Here is a 19,385-nt window from a genome sequence, read left to right on the forward strand (position 1 = left end):
ACTGGTCCAAGGAGGATGAGAGGCACATGAAACACAGTTGAATCCAACCTGGTGCTTGGATCCCAGAGTGAAAAGCCAGCCTAGCTCAGTTAAGCCAAGCCAACCTATAGACCTATGAGCATGCAAATAAAGGACCATTGTTTGAGCTTCAGGATAATTAGTTAGACAGCATAACTGTGGTGGTAGCAAACTGATACACTACTTTATGTCATAGGAATCCAACTCTAGAAAAGGGGGAGAAGGATACAGGCTAACACTTTGGAGTTACACAAGCAGCTATTGTCGTTCAATCGCCCAGTTGTATCCAACCCTTTGTGACCCCTTTGACTGCAGCACGCCAGGCCTCCCTGTCCCTCACCATCTCCCAAAGTTTGCCCAAGTTCATGTCCATAGAATTGGTGATGCCATCCAGCCATCTCATCTTCTGATACCCTCTTCTCCTTCTGCCCTCAATCTTTCCCAGCATCAGGGACCAAAATACTGGAGCTTCAGCTTCAGCATCAGTCCTTCCAAAGAGTATTCAGGGTTGATTTCCCTTCAGATTGACTGGTTTGATATTCTTGCTGATCTCCTTGCTGTCCAGGGAACTTTCAGAAGTGTTCTCCAGCACCACAGTTCTAAGGCATCGTTTCTTTGGCACTCTGCTTTCTTTACATAAGCAGTACGTAACTATTTTATCTCGTAAGCTATGCTGATTCACTCATTCACTTATTCATTCATTCAAAAGATATATAATAAGCCACCTTTATATTGAAGGCAGGAGGAGAAGGGGATGACAGAGGATGAGATGGTCGGATGGCATCATCAACTCAATGGACATGAGTTTGAGTAAACTCTAGGTGTTGGTGATGGACAGGGAGGCCTGGAGTGCTGAGTCCATGGGGTCGCAAAGAGTCGGACACGACTGAGTGACTGAACTGAACTGAATAAGCCACCTACTATGTTTTACACACTGGGAGCAAAACAGTGAATAAAACACATGGAAATCCCTGCTCCATCGAGCCTGTATTCCACGGAGCATGTATGTGAGATGCGTTTGCTACAGGCATCTGTGAGCAGAGGAAATGGTTTCAGAGCATCTCTACCTTGACACAGCCAACTCATTTACATTTGTTTAGCTATTACACCACAGGCTTTTAGCCATTCATGCAACCCAACTTAGTTCCCTTCTCTACTTCTCTTTTGAAAGGCATGACTTGGCCCTGAGTTCCTACTACTTACAAGCACTAAAGCTACATCGCTTTTAATCATGACAAAATCTTTAGAGTGAGGTTAACAGTATAGATTTCCCCCACTCTCTAAAAGGAGAGTGTTCCTGTGAAACCTTTTGTAAGTCGAAATGGTGTAAAGCAAAGAAGCAATTACCTTAGGATGCATCTTGCTAACAGATACATAGAGTAAATGGAGATAAAGCACAGATGCTCACAGATACAACTAAAAGCAGTGGGGCTGGATACTGAGATGCTGAGAGTGGTTCCCAGGAAAGGAGCTTGGTGGTTTCACTGTTGTTGTTTGAGGTGCCTTGCCTCTACGTTGGCTCCAGCAAAACCAATGTTGAATGCCTTTTTCACTTTTTACCTTTTTGTCTGAAAAATGAAAACCCTCTTCAGATTTCTTGCAGTTATAGAAAACAGGTACTTTTATAAAATTGAAGGGGCATAAAAGCAAACTTTCCAAAAATAGAGGATACATGTATTCTCATTATCTGCTTTAGGAAAGAGATGAGAAAGGTTAAGTCACACAGCTGAGAAAGACCTGGGATTTGAACCAGCTAATCACGATGGTGTGATCACTGACCTAGAGCTAGACATCCTGGAATGTGAAGTCAAGTGGGCCTTAGAAAGCATCACTACAAACAAAGCTAGTGGAGGTGATAGAACTCCACTTGAGCTATTCCAAATCCTGAAAGATGATGCTGTGAAAGTGCTGCACTCAATATGCCAGCAAATTTGGAAGACTCAGCAGTGGCCACAGGACTGGAAAAGGTCAGTTTTCATTCCAATCCCAAAGAAAGGCAATGCCAAAGAATGCTCAAACGACCGCACAATTGCACTCATCTCACATGCTAGTAAAGTAATGCTCAAAATTCTCCAGGCCAGGCTTCAGCAATATGTGAACCGTGAACTTCCTGATGTTCAAGCTGGTTTTAGAAAAAGCAGAGGAACCAGAGATCAAATTGCCAACATCCACTGGATCATGGAAAAAGCAAGAGAGTTCCAGAAAAACATCTATTTCTGCTTTATTGACTATGCCAAAGCCTTTGACTGTATGGATCACATTAAACTGTGGAAAATTCTGAAAGAGATGGGAATACCAGACCACCTGACCTGCCTCTTGAGAAATCTGTATGCAGGTCAGGAAGCAACAGTTAGAACTGGACATGGAACAACAGACTGGTTCCAAATAGGAAAAGGAGTACGTCAAGGCTGTATATTGTCACCTTGCTTATTTAACTTATATGCAGAGTACATCATGAGAAACGCTGGACTGGAAGAAGCACAAGCTGGAATCAAGATTGCCAGGAGAAATATCAATAACCTCAGATATGCAGATGACACCACCCTTATGGCAGAAAGTGAAGAGGAACTAAAAAGCCTCTTGATGAAAGTGAAAGTGGAGAGTGAAAAAGTTGGCTTAAAGCTCAACATTCAGAAAACGAAGATCATGGCATCCGGTCCCATCACTTTATGGCAAATAGATGGGCAAACAGTGGAAACAGTGTCAGACTTTATTTTGGGGGGCTCAAAAATCACTACAGATGGTGACTGCAACCGTGAAATTAAAAGACGCTTACTCCTTGGAAGGAAAGTTATGACCAACCTAGATAGCATATTGAAAAGCAGAGACGTTACTTTGCCAACAAAGGTCCATCTAGTCAAGGCTATGGTTTTTCCTGTGGTCATGTATGGATGTGAGAGTTGGACTGTGAAGAAGGCTGAGCATGAAAAATTGATTCTTTTGAACTGTGGTGTTAGAGAAGACTCTTGAGAGTCCCTTGGACTGCAAGGAGATCCAACCAGTCCATTCTGAAGGAGATCAGCCCTGGGATTTCTTTGGAGGGAATGATGCTGAAGCTGAAACTCCAGTACTTTGGCCACCTCATGTGAAGAGCTGACTCATTGGAAAAGACTCTGATGCTGGGAGGGATTGGGGGCAGGAGGAGAAGGGGACGACAGAGGATGAGATGGCTGGATGGCATCACTGACTCGATGGACTTAAGTCTGGGTGAACTCCGGGAGTTGGTGATGGACAGGGAGGCCTGGTGTGCTGTGATTCATGGGGTCGCAAAGAGTCGGACACGACTGAGCGACTGAACTGAACTGAGAGAACATTTTCTTTTAGTCTAAAACCCTCCAGGGCAATGTCAGACTTATGAGAGACAATAAGGTTCATCCAAAGAGGACTTTGTAGCTATCAGATCAGATCAGGTCAGTCACTCAGTCGTGTCCGACTCTTTGCGACCCCATGAATCGCAGCACGCCAGGCCTCCCTGTCCATCACCAACTCATGGAGTTCACTCAGACTCATGTCCATCGAGTCAATGATGCCATCCAGCCATCTCATCCTCTGTCGTCCCCTTCTCCTCCTGCCCTCAATCCCTCCCAGCATCAGAGTCTTTTCCAATGAGTCAACTCTTCGCATCAGGTGGCCAAAGTACTGGAATTTCAGCCTTAGCGTCAGTCCTTCCAATGAACACCCTGGACTGATCTCCTTCAGAATGGACTGGTTGGATCTCCTTGCAGTCCAAGGGACTCTCAAGAGTCTTCTCCAACACCACACTTCAAAAACATCAATTCTTTGGTGCTCAGCCTTCTTCACAGTCCAACTCTCACATCCATATGTGACCACAGGAAAAACCATAGCCTTGACTAGACGGACCTTCGTTGGCAAAGTAATGTCTCTGCTTTTCAATATGCTATCTAGGTTGGACATAACTCTCCTTCCAAGGAGTAAGCATCTTTTAATTTCATGGTTGCTGTCACCATCTGCAGTGATTTTGGAGCCCAAAAAAATAAAGTCTGACACTGTTTCCACTGTTTCCCCATCTATTTCCCATGAAGTGATGGGACCGGATGCCATGATCTTCGTTTTCTGAATGTTGAGCTTTAAGCCAACTTTTTCACTCTCCACTTTCACTTTCATCATGAGGCTTTTTAGTTCCTCTTCACTTTCTGCCATAGGGGTGGTGTCATCTGCATATCTGAGGTTATTGATATTTCTCCTGGCAATCTTGATCCCAGCTTGTGTTTCTTCCGGTCCAGTGTTTCTCATGATGTACTCTGCATAGAAGTTAAATAAGCAGGGTGACAATATACAGCCTTGACATACTCCTTTTCCTATTTGGAACCAGTCTGTTGTTCCATGTCCAGATAATTTCATGGTGTAATGAAAATGGTGGTTTCTGGTGACCCCTCTATGACTTCATCTTTTCTGACTAAATAAATTAGTTTCTTTTTTTCTGATTCATATTTCATGAGCACATGTGGTTTAAGCCAACTAGAAATTCTTCAAATGGCTACACATCTCAGAACATGGAATCCTAATTAGAGCTTCAAATTTCTGGTCCAGAATCTAATCCCAAACCCTACTCCAAAAAAACAAAAACAAAATACAAAGCAACAGAAAACTGTTTGCCCTAGAATAATAATCTTAGAAGTCAATATGAATAATCAAATATTAAAGATAATGGCTCTATGGACCAAATCTGAACATTAAAAACGGTGATAATAAAGGATTACAACATTGAACAAAAGGAAAAGGAATCTAGAACTCAGAGTTACACATTTTTAAAAGGTGGGATGGGATGCTTTTTTTCCAACAAATAAATGATAGATAATAAGTGTAGAAGGAATGAAATAATCAGAAGATTACCATTTTCCAACCACTGATGAAATAATAAATGCTTTGGGCAAAGATTATCAATAGTTGCTAAGCCACTGGGTAAAATGTTTGGAGAACAGGATATTTCTTGGTCTCAGAGTATTACTTCTCTTTTATTCTTCATTACTGACAAAGGGTAAAAAGTACCTTTACAACAGAACTATCTGATGGGCACCACCAAAACTAAGCCGTCAAAATTAGCATCACCAATAACAGAGCAAATTGATATACACCTCCTGAGGACTTGCAATGGGAAATCCCTGAAATATCCATGTTATGTTCTTGCCAAAAAATATTTATCCAGAGTGCCTGATCTCAAGGAAACACTTTGGCAAGTCCAGGTTTAAGCCATTCAAAAGGACAACTGGTCTGGACTCTCTAAAAATGTCAATGTTGTGAAAGACAAACAAGAACAACAGGTGAGGAGACTGTTCTAAATGAAAGGAAACCAAAGAGCTGTGACAAACCAGTGCAAAACAATGCAACAGCTGATCCTTGATTGGGTTGAAGGTGAGGGGCATGGAATGGGAAAGACTTTTAAAGATATTTCTGGGGCAATTGGAAAACTTGGGACTTTCAGATAATAATATTTCACTAATTTTAGATTTTGTGGATGTGATAATGAGATTGTGTTTTATAAGAAAATGTCTTTAACCTTTTGAAAAAGCATGATGAAGTGTTTGCAGTGAAGTATCAAGTTGTCTTCAATTAACTTTCAAAAGGTTTACCATGTATGTGTATGTGGATAGTGAAGGGGTTCAGAACAAGCCTCCCCGAAATGCGCCATTTCACCATGCGAATTATTCTGAGCTGAAGATAATGGATACCCAAAAGACGAAGGAAGAACTTTTTACCTCCCCTTAACTGCCTAAAAGAATTTAGATAGAAGGCCTGGCTCAGAGACAGCTATTACCAGAGATAACTTTCATCTAAATGACCTATCTGTCCAGCATGTGTGCATGCTAAAGTCGTTTCAGTTGTGTCTGATTCTTTGTGACCCTATGGACTGTATCCCACCAGGCTCCTCTGTCTGTGAGATTCTCAGGGAAGAATACTGGAGTGGGTTGCCATGCCCACCCCCAGGGGATCTTTCTGACCCAGGTATCGAACCTGCATCTCTTATGTCTCCAGCACTGCCAGGAGGGTTCTGTACCACTAGTACCACCTGGGAAACCCATTTGTTTGGCAGGGCAACCACCTAATTGCCAAACATCTGCTCTTCTTGCTGTCCTGAAACTTACCCCCTCCCCTTTGAAGTCCCAGGCCCCTATCCCATTACTTATCTCAGGGTGGCATCTAAGCTTACAACCACTCTTGCCCTCAGGTCTCAGATTCTTATGGGGGGTCCCATGTGTATATAATTAAATTCATTTTCCTCCTGTTAATCTGTCTTACATTGATTTGATTATTAGACCAACCAAAGAATCAAGAAGAGTAGAGGAAAAATTTTTCCTCCCCAACTTTAGATAGATAAACAGATAGATAGAGAATAGACAATCTCAAGTATGAAAGAAGAAAAGAGGATAGAAAAGGAAAGCAAATGCTAACAACTGTTAATCTAGTTGAATCCATGGATTCATTGCTTTTCCATTTAACTTTATTATAAATTTTTTAAAATTCAGAAAAAAAAATTGAGGAGCAAAAAATAGAGGTGTTGGAACAGAAGACATCTCCATTCCTTACCTTGTTGGCATTTGAACAATGCCAGGATCTGAAACAGATCATCCTTGGAAGATGTGTTCCTATCTGAAGCCCTGGGTCAGGTCAACTGCCCTCACAGCAAACCCGCACTGAATGTCTAGCATTTTAGTTCTGTGCCCTTGGAAGCTGACCATAGGGCACTGGCTCCTTCCTTGAATCTGGGACATCATGATGATTGTCTGGGGCTGGCTTTGACAGACAAGAGGATATTGGGCTTTGCTGGGAGACTGTGAAGGGTGAGTCAGGAAAAGAAGGAGATGAGGGGGCAGAGAGATGGGATGTTTGCAGCCAGGAAACAGGGAATGTGTGGGAAATGTGGAGGAGGGGAGTCTGGAAAAGGATGAAGGAGCAGAGGCTTATCTAAAACCACTTTCATACAAACATAGCTGCGGAAGGCTTATTCAGTCTTGTTTATTTACCTACCACAGGTTCCCACTGTGAAGTCAGCAGACACCACTTACCTGCATTTCCTCATCCTGCAAGTGAGCGTAATTCCTTCCATATTCTTTCATCCAAGCCATCCTTTCCTTACAAACAGCTGGTCTTCTTCAAGTTAATGTGCCTAAAGGAAGGAACAAAAAACTTTAGCGTTGGCATACGTGTGGAGGCAGATGATAGGAAGGCACAGGTGAAAACAGGAAGACCATTTTAGAAGTTTTACAGACATCCCAGTGATGGGTAACGGTGGCCTGGACCAGGGGGTTACAGAAGTGGTCTGAGGCAGTCAGACTCTGGATGCATTTGCAGGCAGAAGTCAAGTGTCACACTGCTGCCTGGCCTACAAACATCACCGGCCCCTCCAAAGTCCCTTCAGCAGCCCTGTCTCTGTGGTTTACATTCTTCATTAACTTAAGGGTTTGGTTTTTAGAGCCACAAGGCAATTGGAGTAGACAGATGAAGGCAAATCCATCTTTGATCCCGGAAACTCAATTCAAAGAGCACGCCTTTCTGATAAAGATGAGTCAGCAACCTCAGAGGAAGTTGGATTCAGCTCAACAAAAGGTTCCATCTTCTCCAGGAAGCCTTACTTCGAAATGTGATGCCTGCCTCCTATGTCAAAGGCAGTGTCATCTATACCACTATCTTATCTGACATGAGTATTGTACTTTACCAATGTTTTACACTATTTGGATAGGTCTTTCCTAACTCCTGGACTAATCACACCTCCTGTTCTATTTTCCCATGGTGTCTTAGTCTTTCCCCGTTATAATTCTCACTATAGTTTGTTGTAGATATTTGTTTAATTATCTGAACTTCCCAGGTGGCTCAGACAGTAAAGAATCTGCCTGCAATGTGGAAGACCCAGCTTCAATCCCTGGGTCAGGAAGATCCCCTGGAGAAGGGAATGGCAACCCACTCCAGTATTCTTGCCTGAAGAATTCCATGGACAGAGGAGCCTGGTGATCTACAGTCCATGGGGTCACAAAGGGTCAGACATGACTGAGTGACTAACACTGAATTTGCCTTTCTTGCTAAATTGAAAAGCTTTATGAGGGAACGAGAATGCTATACCTCTGGTACCTAACATAGTGAATTCTTGAATTCTATTCTTGAACTCTATTCAAGAATAGAATTTATCCCTACAAGTGAATGAGTAAATAATTAGTAACTTTTAATTTTCAAAACAACTCTTGCCAGGTGGGTGTTATTGTGTCCACTTCATCAATGCGGGGAAGGAGCTATTGGAAGAAGATGGTCATCACAAAGTTAGTTAGTGGAAGAACTAACTGGCAGTGGTAACCAGGTCCCAATCCTCTCCATCACACTCCACTTGGAACCTAGAAGAACCACCCATTCATTTAGTCAACACACACATTTTGATTATTCCTTACATGTCAAGCTTTACTTAGGGAACATATGCTCATGGAGGACATACTAAAAGGAGTAAGATTTGTGTCCAGATGTGGGAAACAAGAAGCAGAGAAATGGACATGCAAATATGTAATTGCATTATAGGGTGGTCAGTACCAAGGGCTCTCCTAGGAGGAATGTCTAAATCTGCCCGGGTGAGGGAAGGTTTTAATGGGTCCATTTCATTTGGATTTGGGGGAAAAAAAAAAAAGTATTTTTCTAGGAACAGAGCAGGAAAGGTTATTAAAGGATAAAGCTCATCGCTGGCATCTCCAAAGTTGAATAATTTCATTTCCAGCTCTGTTACTGACTCTCCATCCTACTCAAGTCCCAGAAGCTGGCTTCAGGAAATGGAGGAGTCAGTCCCAGGACTCTAGGCTTGCTTAACTCAAAAACAGTCAACACAACAGGAGACCCACAGTGCAGAGCCAGGGTGTGTTATAGGGCTCACCTACGTGGGCCAGCATACATGAGATTAAAACATCACCTATATGAATGATGTTCGCTGGATTCAGGCAATGCTCAACTCTCACCATCACACATGTGGCTCCAACATCTCATTTCAATTGATACATGAAATTTATTTTTGCTATAAATAAAAATGTAGGTCATCAGGTCATCTGACATGGAATAAAGTGAGTTACAACTTGCTGTGAGTAATAGAGCACTGGAGCAAGGGGAGACCACTGGTTTACTGAAGCAATGGCACCCCACTCCAGTGCTCTTGCCTGGAAAATCCCACGGGCGGAGGAGCCTGGTGGGCTGCAGTCCATGGGGTCGCTGGGAGTTGGACACGACTGAGCGACTTCACTTTCACTTTTCACTTTCATGCATTGGAGAAGGAAATGGCAACCCACTCTAGTGTTCTTGTCTGGAGAATCCCAGGGACAGCGGAGCCTGGTGGGCTGCCGTCTATGGGGTCGCACAGGGTCGGACATGACTGGAGCGACTTAGCAGCAGTAGCAGCAGCAGGAAAAGTCTTCTCCTAAGAATATAACAGACCAGCCAGGGCAGTCAACCGTCCTTCTGAGATGTGGCGCTGAAGGCAGCCAAGAGACAAAGGTTAATCTGTGAGCACTGTCATACCACACTAGGAGTTTGGGACCAAGGGGCAGCTATTATCGTAAACAGTTAATTGACAGGAACTTTTAAAATAAGAAGGCATAGTGATCATATTTACATTTTAGAAGGATAATGGACAACAGTATGTTAGGGGAGCAAAGGACAGAGGCAGGGAGATTGTTTAGAAGGTTAATAAAAAAAATACCATGAGAGATGATGAGGCATCTATCCGGTTAATGAGAATGAAGAGGAGGAAATGGATTCAGAAACTATTTAGGAAATACAGTCATCAAGACCTGGATGACTAATCACATATCAGGGGTGAGAAAATAGGAAGAGGAGAGGATGACGCCTGAGTTTCTGACTTGGGAAAGTATCTGGATGGTGGTTAGAAGAAGAGAGAGAGCAGGAGAAAGAGAATCTTGTGTGTGTGTGTGTGTGTGTGTGTGTGTTCATCTTTGTAACTGTTGAAGTGATTGTGGACCACAGACATAGGTTTACAGTAGGTAGCTGGATATGTGATCTGCAATTTAGGAGAAATTACCTGTCTATGCCTGTGGCTGATTCATGTTGATATAGGGCAGAAACCAGCACAATATTGTAAAGCAATTATCTTCCAATTAAAAAAAATAATCATTAAAAAAAAACATTCACATTTACTTTATCATTTTCTCTCTCATACATATTTACTATTACATACTTTAGTATGTACTTCCTTAAAATAAGGATCTTCTCTTACATAACCACAGTATAATCATCAAAATCAAAATATTAACATTGATCCAATGTTATTATTTAAACTATAACTTTTGCCAGTTGTCTCACTCCCGGGCTTTATCACAAAGAAAAATATATTTTCCAGTCCAGGAAACCAACCCAGAATCAAACATTGCATTTTGTTGTCATGTGGCTTTAGTCTGCTTTAATCTAGAAAGTTCCTCAAACTGTCATCTTTCATATCATTGACATTTTTGAAAATCATAGGGCAATTACTTGTAAAACTGTATTTGGGTTTTTCTGTTTTCTCGCGATTCTGCTTACATATTTTTGACTAGAATCCTACAGAAATGATATGATGTCCTCCTCGGGGCATCATTTTAGGAGGTGATCACTTGGTTAAGGGAGTAAAATGAAATTGGTCAGATTTCCCTTCTACAAAGTTACTATTTTCCCCTTAAATTAAATTAATAAGAATGTGGGGAAGCTGCTTGGCAATTCCAATCAATGTTGTGCTGCTGTGTGTGAGCTCAGTAGTGTCTGACTTTTTGCAACCCCATGGACTCTAACCTGCTAGGCTCCTGTGTCCATGGAATTTTTCAGGTGAGAATACTGAAGTGGGTTCCCATTTCCTTCTTCAAGGGATCCTCCCAACCCAGGGATTGAACCTGCATCTCTTGCATCTCCTGCATCAGCAAGTGAATTCTTTACCACCGCACCACCTGGGAATCCTATAAATGTCATGTTTCTCATCAAATTTTCATCTGCTGATTTTAGCTTTCATTGATCTTGCCTGAAATAATATTAAGGTGACTGCAAAATCATGATTTTCTAATTCTGGAATTCATTCTGGAATTCATTACTTTTCTTTTTACTATATATTATATCGGAGAAGGCAATGGCAACCCACTCCAGTACTCTTGCCTGGAAAATCCCATGGATGGAGGAGCCTGGAGGGCTGCAGTCCATGGGGTCGCTGAGGGTTGGACACGACTGAGGGACTTCACTTTCACTTTTCACTGTCATGCATTGGAGAAGGAAATGGCAACCCACTCCAGTGTTCTTGCCTGGAGAATCCCAGGGACGGGAGAACCTGGTGGGCTGCCATCTCTAGGGTCGCACAGAGTCGGAGACGACTGAAGTGACTTAGCAGTATATATTATATAGACCAACTTTTCTTCCTCCTCCATTTATTTGTTTGTTTCAGTCTCAACTCATGGATTCCTAGTCTATTCAATGAGTTAAAGTCAACAACTGTCTTTACATATTTTGATGCTCAAATTGTTGCAGGTTTGCCATTACGGGCCCCTTTAAGCTGAATTCTGTGTCCTTTTGACATGTACCCATCCTTCTTTGAGCACTTTCCTTATTTGAGATGATTATTTTTAATAGGACACATTACCATCTTGATAAAATCATGCTTCTGTTTGCAAGGAACAATGGGAGAAATGGAAATTGTGTGGGCCACCAGTTGTGTCTACCACACCTGTCTCCTCACCATCCAAGAGCTGGTGGCTTGAATCCAGGCCGACAGTCTTGCTTTGTTCTGACAAAACAACCTTGAACCCACATTTCAAAAAGAGCCTTGAGGCCTTATAATTTCATCCAGGCCTTTCCTCACTGTTATCCTTTACCACCATCCAAAATGAGTGCTCCTAGGGCCAAGGCCCTGTGTTGCACAATTCCAGGGGTTGTCATTCTTATTAGGGACTATGAATGACCTACCAGAGCAAGGGCTGACAAACTTTCTGTAAAGGGCCAGATAGTAAATACTTTTAGCTATGTGGGCCATTTGGTCTTTGTGTAAACTACTCAGTCCTACTCCTGGAGTATGAAGGCAGCCATAGACCATATGTAAATGAATCATCATGGCTGTGATCCAATAAAACTTTGTTTATAAATACTGACATTAAATTCCATATCATTTTCCTGCATCACGAAATACTATTCTTGATTGTAATTTTACAAATGTAGAAACCATTCTCAGCTGGTGGGCTCTACAAAAATAGGCAGCTGGTTAGAAACGACCATAGTTGTCCACTCCCTGCTCTGCTCAGCCCAGAGCCGTCACAGGCAGTGGCCCTGCCTCCAGCCAGGTCTCTTCTCCCTTATCCTAATCTCTAATCTGCCACTCTGCTCTGGATTTTCTTTCCAACTTCTGCCCTCTCCTTTCTCAGGCCTTTTCCTCTGTGCCCCAGAACCTCCATTCAATTATAAATAAATTTCTTTTCACCTTTTAACCCTTTAGTTCTTTCCTTAACAGCATAGTGACTGTATTCCCTAAGGAACTTTCTTCCTCTGTTGAATTCTAGAACTGATACTATTCATTATCCCATGCCTATGGGCATGGGAAGTGGTGTTGGCACTCTCCATGTTCCTCATTCCTACTGCAAAAGCTTTTTTCTTCCACCCTCTCCAAAAACCCCTTCCTCAAATAATAGATAACATACCCTGGGTCAGATTTTCCCAACCTCTAGCAGGTATGTACCATTATTATCCCCATTTTGCAAGAGCACAGAGAGGTTAAAGGTCACTCAGCAGGGCCAGGATTCTAATCCCACCAGTTTGCGCTTACTACCAAGAAGTTACTTGCTATTTTAAAAATATATATATTTATTTACTTGGTTGTGCCAGGTCTTAGTTGTGGCAAATAGTATCTTTAATTGTGGCATGCAGAGTCTCGTTACCTGACTAGAGATCCAATTCAGGCTCCCTACATTGGCAGTGTGGGATCTTAGCCACTGGTCTGTCAGGGAAGTCCCTTCATCATGATTATGCACCATGTGGATAACTATCCACCATTCTAGCCCAATCTCCATTAGCAATTTAGTGCATGGGCAGACACAGATGCACACAACTTGAGTCATTTGAAGAAGATTTAACAGAGGAGCAATTTATAAAACGATTATAAAAGTGTCGGGCAGTCTTCCTCAACCTTTTATCATTATCATCCACCCTAAGGAGAAAAACTAAATCAATTTACTGGTAACTTTACTAATTAACTAAATTAATAAAACATCCAGTTCACCCCGACCCAATCGATTCTTCCCACTACAGTGAAAGTTATCTTTCTAACTGGAAACCGTGGGTGCCTCTGGGACAGTGAACTGCATGGCTGGAGGTGGGCAAAGGGAAGACCTTTTCAGCTTTTGAATGTGGTACAATAGTCATGTATCATCTAATTTTAAAATAAAATGTAATTTTAAAAATTGACCTAAAATGCAAATATGGTCATTCTTTCTCAGGCTCAAAACACTTTTGTAGCCCATCTGCCTCCAAATCCAAATCCAAATTTGTTCGCATGTCATATCAGGCCCTTCAGCATGCTTCTTTAGCCTCATCTGTACCACTTTCCCGGAGAAGGCAATGGGACCCCACTCCAGTACTCTTGCCTGGAAAATCCCATGGGCAGAGGCGCCTGGTAGGCTGCAGTCCATGGGGTCGCTAAGAGTCGGACACGGCTGAGCGACTTCACTTTCACTTTCATGCATTGGAGAAGGAAATGGCAACCCACTCCAGTGTTCTTGCCTGGAGAATCCCAGGGATGGGGGAGCCTGGTAGGCTGCCATCTATGGGGTCGCACAGAGTCAAACACGACTGAAGTGACGCAGCAGCAGCAGCAGCAGTACCACTTTCCACCTTAAACCCTGTGTCTGGACATGTGAATTACTGAAAAGTGAATGCATTCCCTAAGCAATTTCTTCCTTGGCTGCCAGTTCTTTTTATATCAGGCATCCATTTTTTGTATGGGCTTCCCCGGTGGCTTAGATGGTAAAGAATTTGCCCAAAAAGCAAGAGATCAGGGTTTGATCCCTGGGTTGAGAAGATCCCCTGGAGAAGGGAATAACTACCCACTCCAGTATTCTTGCCTGGAGAATTCCACGAACAGAGGAGCCTGGAGAGTTACAGTCCATAGGGTTGAAAAGAGTCGGACACAATTGAGCAAATAACACTTAACGTATCTGTTTTTGTATGCTTACAGTTTTTACATCTTGAGCACGAAAAGCCTCCCCCTTTCCACTCTCCTTCCTCCTGCTGAATTCTTCTTCATTCTTCAAGATCCAACTAAAAGAACTCTGGACTCCCATGAGAATAGCTGCCCATCTTCTCCTCCAAGCCACCGCTCTAGAGTAGGTGATTAAAAGCCCAAGCTTTGACGTCAGACTTGTGTGGGTTTAGATCCTGGATTTATCACATATCAGTTGGTGACTTTGGGCAAGTTATTTAACTTCAGTGCTTCCGCATCCTTATTTGTAAAAATGGAGATTAAAATACATAGTTCCTCTCTTAGAAGGAAAGTATTCATTCAGCAAATATTTCCTAACTATCTATCATACATCAAAACAGAAAAAAACTCCTGCTATGGCATAACTTAGATTTTAGAGCAGAGTTTGGCAAACTACAGTCCCTGCACCAAACTGAGTCACCTGTTTTGTAGATAAAGTTTTCTTGGAACACAGCCACACCCATTCATTTATGTACTGTCTGTGGTCACTTTCCAAGCTATACTGGCTGAGATTAATGGTTGTGACATAGATCACAGGGCTGGCAGAGCCAAAACTATTTACTTTTAAGAAAATATTTATTGTTAAGAAACAGTTTTTTAGCTCCTGCTTTGGTGAAATTGAGTTGTAGTTTAAAATTTAAAACATTGCCTGGCACTTGGGAAGCTCTCAGTAGATGCCAGCATTACTAACATTACTGCATACTCACAATAACGCTTAGCTGCTCAGTAACAGAGGAGTAAAGAGGAATCAGAAGTTGACCGCGTGGAAGCTGTTGGAGGAAGAGTTTTAAGAAGGTGGAAGTGGTCAGCCAGGTTAGGTTACCAATCAATACTGAAGAAAGATCACCAGATTTAGCAATCAGATAAAGAGATCTAACCCCAGAGCAGCTTGGGTGAAGTTTTGTTGTTGTTGTTTAGTTGCTAGATCATGTCCGATTCTTTCAAGGCCTGGTGGACTGTAGCCTGCCAGGCTGCTCTCCATTTCCTTCTCCAGGGGATCTTCCCAAAGCAGAGATTAAACTTGCCTTTCCTGCAGCTTCTACACTACAGGTGGATCCTTTACCACTGAGCCCTTGGGGACCAACAACAACAATAAACCTCAGAGCAGCTTGTGTGAAGTGGTGAGAACAAAAGCTAGACTATGGTAGGTGTAGGAGGGAATGGAAATGAGGAAGAAGAGATAGGAAAGTAGAGATTATACAGCTATGGGAGAGCAAGCACTGAGATAAAAATGAACACATTTAATCTGCTACCAGCATTTTAAAAGATCTGCTAACCAAAAATATCAGGTTTGATATGTTGGAGTATCTGATGGTTTTTCTGCTCATCCTTTACTATCTGAGCCACTGGGGAATCCGCTAAGCTGTTTGGTGTTGGATAAAAGGTTAATGGTTAAAATTTGAGTCCAGAACTAGAAGACAGACTTCAGGCAGAACCTTCAAGTCCAGGCTATTAAAAGATTTATGATGATGTTGCTGATGATAATGTTTGTTCTTTTTGTGATGTTTATCATTGTGTTAACTGGTGTGAAATGAGAATTCCAATGCAAATGATGATGTAAATTTGCTTACAGATTATTTATTGTTAATTGTAAAACAAAAATGATACAGGATGTTTTAAAATACATATTGTATTTTATTCAAATATATACTATATAAAGGAAAAAAGTCTATAAAGATACACATTCAGAGTATTAACAGGGGTTATACCAAGGAGGTAGGATTATTGAAATGTTATTTCCCTTGCAATATTTTTTTACACTTCAAATATTTGTACAATGAACAGGGCTTACTTTTATAATCACAAATAACAAGGGAACAAACCACCACATGTTAAGAGCACACAACCTATCAGTTCAGTTCAGTTGCTCAGTTGTGTCCAACTCTTTGTGACCCCATGGACTGCAGCACACCAGGCCTCCCTGTCATCACCAACTCCCAGAGTTTACTCAAACTCATGTCCATTGAGCCAGTGATGCCATCCAACCATTTCATGTGCACTGGTAAAAAGTGGCTTAAATAACAAGGATGTACTCTTACACATAACCTAGAGTCCAGAGGTAGGTGAGTTCCAAGTCTGGTTAACTCAGGAGCTCAACAACTTCAGGATTCTTGGTCAGCTCTTCTTTGACTGTTTTGGTTTTCACCTCCTGGGAGCGCTGAACATCACTGGTAGAGGGGAGCACTCCCTCTAACCACATATCTCTCTTTTGTTCATAGATTCAAATCTTTCCCAGAATTTCCCTAGCAGACACCTTTCATTTTACTGGTCACCCTGTGACAGTTCAGTGTAAGGAAGAACAGGAAAAAAAAAAAAAAAAAACCACCCAGTTAAAAGAAGAAACCATAGCCATCCCTAAACCAAGAACTAGAGAAAGGGATTACCATCACTGCCCTAGACCAGCAGTGCTCAGTAGAATTTAACATGAGCAAAAATGCAAGATAAAAATGTACAGCTCCCTGAGTAGTTTTTGGAAAGCCAAAAGCAACTTTTCATTTTCCCCTTCAGGAATGAGCTTCCACATCAGTAAGCAACAATGCCTCCCATCACCATAACTAGAAGTAATGCCAAGGGTACATCCTGTATTATTCCAACAAAGGCACCTTAGTTATGGAATTTGGACTTTGAGTTCCTGAGGTATGATTTTGGATGTGACCCTGACTATCTGTGTGGTCTTAATGGAGTCCCTTGGCTTATCTGATTTCCTGTTTCCTCATCTTTAAGATGAGGTTTAACCTGGTTTAACCAGGTGGTTCTTTAATGTTCTTTCAACTTGAGTACTCCATTATTTTATTAATATACTACTGTTCAACTGTGGACCTTCCCAGCCCCTATCTGAAACCAGAAAGCTAGGCCAGCAACACACAAGGAGTCACTCAGAAGGGCATTTTCTCTGATGCCACAGAGCAAAATGCACTTTTAGAGGAAAAGAAAGAAGGCAAGACATGATGATGTGTCATTCACTTACTCAGTAAGTATTACAGGGTACCCGCTCATTAGAAAACACCTTGATGCTGGGAAAGATTGAGGGCCCGAGGAGAAGGGGATGACAGAGGAGATGGTTGGATGGTATAACTGACTCAATGGACATGAGTTTGAGCAAGCTCTGGGAGATGGTGAAAGACAGGGTAGCCTGGCTTGCTGCAGTCCATGGGGTCGCAAAGAGTCGGACATGACTGAGCGACTAAACAACAATTGTAGCCAGAGTGACTACTGGATAAGAGAGAAAAAGATGTGTTCTCTGCTCTCCGGGAGCTTGGGAGACAAGCAGATATCAAATTACAAAAGCTGTAAAGAGCTCTAGGACAGAAGATGATGAGAGCACGAAACGGAGGAGCACCCAGCCCAGCTAAGAGGAGGGGACAGACGCCTCCCTGGAGCAAGTAATACTCGACTGAGGCGTAGAGTATTTGGTTTCCTCTCCTGGCATCATGGGAAATTGCCTGGCCTACCGGGCATCTTTTCCTATCCTTTATCTGCTTCTCTTCTCTGACTTAACTGTTTTTTTGTCCCTTTCTTTGGTGCCTTTGCTCAGCTGTCTGTACATCTGGGATCTGGCGAGAGGTCAATAGGGAAACTTACAGCAAACTGAAGGTTTTTATTTCAGATCCTTCCACCACCATGATTTCTATAATCATCATAATCACCTCCACTACCATCAATTCCACCACCATCACACTACCTTCACCACTACCTCTCAACTTTCCATCATCACTTTCCCATCAAGAGTACCACCTCTTCCACCATCAAAAAAGTATACAAGTGAGCTTTGCTTTAGTTCCAAAATGATGCATAAAATCTGAGTTAATATAATGAACAAATTAAGGGATGATTTTGCTTTGCCAGATTATTCCAACTATAGTAACCTTAAATAAAATTTCCCTAGTGTTTTTTATATGTGTTTTGGTGTTTTTGCTTTTTTTAACAAACATTTCAATTTTCTAGATCTCTTTAGGGATATACCTATTTTAAGAAGAAAGACGTATCAGAGACAGGCTTTTCATGTGAGGAAGAAGGGAAAAGCATAAGTTCATAAGGTCTCTCTTTATTTGCTAAATTATTGAGAAGAGTTTTATAGCATGCACAAATCTATTAAATATTAAGCACTCTTAGTCACTTAGCCATAAATCAATGATTGTAAAGGCTGAGGTTAATTCTATCAATAGCACTCCTATACATAAATAGGATACCTATATGTAGACATATAATACTTATATTAAAAATATTTATTTAGTTGTATATTTTCTAATACATTTATCATATGCTTGTATAAATCATTATAAACCATATGTGTGATCAATGTATATTATTATTATAAATATCCTTCTCTAATTGTGAAATTTGGGCTAGAGATTGAAGTAGACTATAAAAAGGTTACAGATTCCCCCCATCCTTGTATGCACATCCCTTGCCATGTGACTCTGCTCCTCTTCTCTTCAGGAAGGAGAGTCTATTTCCCTGGGTCTTGACTTTTGACTCTCGGTTGGCTGTGTGACTTCTCTGGCTAATGAGACAGTATTAATAAATGTGATGCAAGTAGAGGCTTGAAAAATGCATGCACTTTGGGATTTGTCCTCTTGCTGATCTGGGAACCCTGCCACCCCCACCATGTGATCTAGTCTGGGCAGGCCTTCTAGAGGATAACAGATCGCGTGGAGCAGAGATGAGCTCCTCCAGCTCAGGTTAGACTAGTCAGCCTGCCAATCACCAGATACAGGAGAGCCCTTCCTGGCTCATCCAGCCCTAGCTAAGATGGCTGAGGTTAGAGCAGTCACCCTGTCGAAAAACTGGAGACTCATGAGATAATAAAATGTTTATTTGATTTTTGGCCACGCTGTCCTGCATGTGGGATCTTAGTTCCACCACCAAGGATCAAGTTGGCACCCCCTGTAGTGGAAGCAGAAAGACTTAACCAGTGAACAGCGGGAGAAGTCCCTCGCGGTGGTTTGTTACACAGCAAAAGCTAACTGATAAAGGGACCATATTTTACTGAATTTTGTTTTCTTCTTTTCCTTTTACCCATTCCAAAAAGCTTGGGTAGAATGTTTGGTTTATTGGAGCCACAGTTGCTACAAACATATGATCTTTCATTTTCTTCCAATTCTACAAGTTTATGTTCTTTTATATTATGAAACATCCGTTCTCAGTTATAAGCTTTACAGAAGAA

General features: G+C 41.9%; 1 long non-coding RNA gene across 1 annotated transcript in view; it reads right to left on the minus strand.

Moving 5' to 3' along the window:
• Positions 1–19,385, minus strand: part of LOC147363010 (uncharacterized) — a 228,423-nt gene that overhangs the window by 205,934 nt on the left and 3,104 nt on the right. Inside the window, exon 2 of the long non-coding RNA XR_015136706.1 lies at positions 7,044–7,144. This is a non-coding gene — a long non-coding RNA (uncharacterized LOC147363010). The remainder of the gene's footprint in view (positions 1–7,043; positions 7,145–19,385) is intronic.

The sequence above is a fragment of the Bos grunniens genome, chromosome 11, assembly GCF_055505025.1.
Source record: "Bos grunniens cultivar Pamir isolate PY7600 chromosome 11, Bosgru_T2T1.0, whole genome shotgun sequence".
NCBI lineage: Eukaryota > Metazoa > Chordata > Mammalia > Artiodactyla > Bovidae > Bos > Bos grunniens.